Genomic DNA, 4,851 nt, shown 5'->3' on the forward strand with positions numbered 1-4,851 from the left:
ACCTGGATGAACTTCAGATTCAAAATATGCAGTAATTGGAGCTCTATGGGCAGTAGCACAGGAAACTTCATATGAAGTAACAGTAGCAGTTATTCTCTTATCAGTCCTACTGATAAATGGATCATTTACACTTTCAACAGCAATTATTACACATGTCGATTGAAAAAAATGCACAACATGAGAGTTGTGAGTTAAGTTTTATTTGGAGCAAAATGAGGACTATAGCCCAGGAGACAGCATTGCAAACAACTCTGAAAAACTGCTCCAAAGAGGTAGGGAGGAAGGTCAGTACATACGTGATTTTGCAGAAGGCTGCTGCTAGTCTCATCAAGCAGACGTCACCATGACAGATTTTGGTGCTTTTCTAGATATGAGGAGATGCAAGAATTGGGCTCATAAAATCTTCTCCTGAAAATATCTGAAGGCCTGTTCTGCCAGTTTTCCCCAGAGCACAGAGGGCCTCATTCCTGATCTCTGCCCTGAACTCCTTTCAGGGGTTGTTGAAAGTCAGTGGTCTCAGCAGCTTGTGAGTTAATCCTTGTAGAGATAGGTGTCAAGTGCCAACCTTTAGTTGGCACACAACAACACCTGTAACTAATTTTCCTCCTGACCCCATCCATAAATCAATTATCTCTATTCTAGCAGAAATCCAATAGAGCCCCATTTGATTTAACAGAAGGAGAAACCTGTATTTGTCTTCAATGTAGGAAACGTAGCAGGACAATTTGCCCTGTTCTTCCTAGCAGAATATGTCAATATCATTATAAGAAACATTTTCATAACAATCTTATTTTTAGGAGCATTTCGCCTTTCCTACATACCAGAATTATATACAGCTAATGTCATCATTAAAACACTCCTAACAATCTCCTTTCTATGAATTCTACCATCGTATGCACAATTATGATAGGATCAACTTATACGTCTCTTATTTTTGTAAATTTTATTTTATATTCACATATGGTTGATTCACAATGCTGTGCCAACCTCTGCTGTACAGAAAAGTGACTCAGTTATACACATATAGACATTTTTTTATATTCTTTTCCATTATGGTTTATCACAGGATATTGAATATACTTCCCTGTGCTCTACAGTACGACCTTGTTGTTTATCCATCCTACATGTAATAGTTTACATCTGCTGATCCCAAACTCCCAGTCCTTCCCTCCCCTATGCTGCTCCCCCTTGGCAACCACAAGTCTGTTGCCTATGTCTGTGAGTCTGTTTCTGTTTTGTAGATAGGTTCATTTGTACCATATTTAGATTCCACATATAAGTGATATGATATGGTATTTGTCTTTCTCTTTCTGAGTTACATCTCTTATAGAATTTTTTTACCACTAACATTAGCCCTATGTATTATATATGAGAGGTTTCATCACCTATCATCACATCAGGCATCACACCACAAACATAAGTAATATGTGTGAGAAAAGAGTCACTATGATAGAGTAAATCATAGCGGTTTAAATGCTCTTATTCCTATAATCATAGGAATTGAAACTACCCTTAAGAATTTTACATTCTCCATGCTACCACATAACACCACATGAAATAGTAAGGTCTGCTAAATAAGCTATCGGGCCCATACCCCCCAAAATGTTGTTGTATATCCTTCCTTTACTAAGAAACCCTATTTTTACTATCATTCTACTGACCATCATCTCAGGAACCATAATTGTAGTAACAAACTCACACTGGTTACTATTATCCCCATTCTAATAAAAAAATTTAACTCATGAGCTATAGAAACATTCAACAAATATTTTCTAAAACAACCCACCACATCGATACTACTTATAATGGCTATTATTGTTAATCTAATATACTCTGGTCAAGGAACACAATGAATTACAAAAATCTTTAATCCAGCAGCATCCACCATCTTGACAATTGCCCTTGTCACAAAAGTAGGACTTTCCCCATTTCACTTCTGAGTGCCTGAAGTAACACAAGGCATTCCATGAACAGCAGGCCTGATTCTATCAACATGACAAACTTGCACCCCTATCAGTTTTATACCACATGTCACCATCCATCAACCTAAACATACTATTAATCATAGTGATATTATGAATCATAGCTGGAGGCTGAGGCAGACTTAGCCATACTGACCTGGAAAAAATTACACCCTCCTCATCAATTGCCCATATAGGATGCATAACAGCTATTATAATGTATATTCCAAATATAACAATCCTAAACATACTAATTTATATCATAATAACACTATCTTCTTCCTATTTATGCCCAGATCATGTACTACAACAGTATCATCATCACACACATGAGATAAAACACCTCCCATCATAATCCTTGTCCTCACCATTATAGTGTCATTAGGAGGTTGCCCACCACTCTCAGGGCTTTTACCCAAATGAATAATTATCCAAGAGATAACAAAGATGATAACATTATTTTACCAACACTAATAGCCATCATAGTAGTACTCAGCATATATTTCTACTTGCAGCTAACATACTCCACATCACTAACTATATTCCCTTCAATAAACAACACAAAAGTAAAACAACAGTTTGAACATACAAAACAAATAACCTTCCTATCATTACTAATCGTGATAGCCACATGATTACTACCCTTAACTCCGATTTCTATCAGTGCTGGACTAGGAATTTAGGTTAGTTTAGACCAAGAGCTTTCAAAGCCCTGAGCAAGTATTATTTACTTAATTCCTGAAAATAAGGACTGCAAGACTATATCCTACATCATTTGAGTGCCAATCAAACACTTTAATTAAGCTAAATCCTTACTAGATTGATGTTCTTCCACCCCAGGAAATTTTCATTAATAGGTATGTACTCTAGTCAACTGGCTTCAATCTAATTTTGCCATCAAGGAAAAAAAGGTGGGAAAAGCACCAGCAGAACTGAAGCTGCTTCTTTGAAGTTACAATTCAATTTGTTGATTCACCACAGTGTTTGGCAAAAAGAGGGCTCAATCTCTGTCTTTAGATTTACAGTCTAATGCTAGCTCTGTCATTTTACCTCTGTTCATACACTGCTATGTAAAGTTAAAATAAGGAAGGAATCGAATTCTTTTCAACTGCTGTCAAGCCAACACCATAATCATTATTTCTTTCTCAATAAATGAGATAATAGTAAAAAATTACATAACTTTGTCAAAGTTAAATCATAGGCAAAAATCCTGTGTATCACTAAGGCACATCCATTTCATCTAGGCTCTCAAGATGCAGCATCATCTATTATGGAAGAACTTTTACATTTTCATAATCACACATTAATAATCATTTTTAAAGTAAGTTTTCTGGTCCTCTATATTATTTCACTAATATTGACAACTAAACTGACTCATATGCATAAAACAGATGCACAGGTAAAGAGAAGTTGAACAATTTGCCAGCCATCATTGTAATCTTAATTGCCCTATCATCATTGTGAATCCTTTGCATGATACATGAAATCAATAACTTTTCCCAAACCATAATAACTAGGGGTCAGTAATGATGGTGAAGCTACGAATACACAGATTATGAAGATTTAAATGTTGACTCCTCTATAATCCCCACATCAGATCTAAAACCAGGAGAATTATAACTAATAGAAGCTAATAAGGGACTTCCCTGGCGGTCCAGGGGTAAAGAATCCGCCTTCCAGTGCAGGGGACGCGGGTTCGATCCCTGGTCAGGGAACTAGATCCCACATGCTGTGGGGCAACTAAGCCTGCGTGCCACAACTACTGAGCTTGCACGCCTCAACTAGACAAAAGCCTGCGCCATGCAACGAAGAGCCTGTGCGCTGCAACGAAACATCGCACATGCCTCAGTGAAGATCCCACGTGCCGCAACTAAGACCCGATGCAGCCAAAAAAATAAACAAATAAAATAAATAATAAATATATAAAAATACATCAATGGAATTAAAAAAAGAAGTCAATAAGGGAGTAGCATAGAGATAATCATCAAATGTTAATTTCATCTGAAAATGTTTTACACTCATGAGCTGTTCCTTCTTAGGCCTAAAAAACAGCTGCTATCCCAGGACACCTAAATTAAAGGATCCTAATACTGACAGGACCTGGCGTTATGTTGTGGACAATGATCAGCAGAGGTCATTTTCCTGCATTCAAAGACAGGACAGAAGGAGATGGCTGAGATGCAGGGGTGAATTTGGAGCTCATGGGGGATGTGCTCTCTGAGCTCCACGACAGAAACAGGGCCTCTGGGGTCCCAGACCACCCATCACGCCCTCCTGAGCGGAGTCTTGGGAACATTATGTGTTGGTGATGAAGTGGCCTGAACTCTTGCACAGCCCTGATGCTGTGTCCAACATGGGCCCCACGCTCTTGGGCCCATACCTCGCAGTCTATGGGTCCACCCTGCAGGGTCCTTCCTGCCACAGGAGTAGAGACCACCCAGCAAGCAGCCCCCTCCCCAACTAACAGGAAGAGGGGAGGAGAGCAGGGGCACCAGAGGAATCTCACTCAGACAACAATACCCCAGGGGTGCCATTGGGGACAGTGATGATACAGATAAGGCACAGCCCAAGAGACTGGACCAGAGGGCCCAACAAGCAGCTGGTCAGGTCCTGGCTCATCTGCATCCCAGACACCCTGTCCTTCATACACCCCCTTCCTCATACACCCTCTCCCTAAATGCAGATTCTTCAGATGTAAACAGGCAGAGCTTCAGACTGAAAGTCAGCTCTTCCAAACTGATCCCTCAGCAAACACTGCAGGATTCCACTCAAGTGGGGGCCCTGGAGTTGACAACTCATGGACCGAGGTGGGCGGCAGTGCCGGGACTGTGGGAGGGAATGGGAGTGAGACTTTCGTGGTTGTGGAATTTTGGTTTTACAAGATGAAAAG

Source organism: Physeter macrocephalus, chromosome 21 (assembly GCF_002837175.3).
Source record: "Physeter macrocephalus isolate SW-GA chromosome 21, ASM283717v5, whole genome shotgun sequence".
Lineage (NCBI taxonomy): Eukaryota > Metazoa > Chordata > Mammalia > Artiodactyla > Physeteridae > Physeter > Physeter macrocephalus.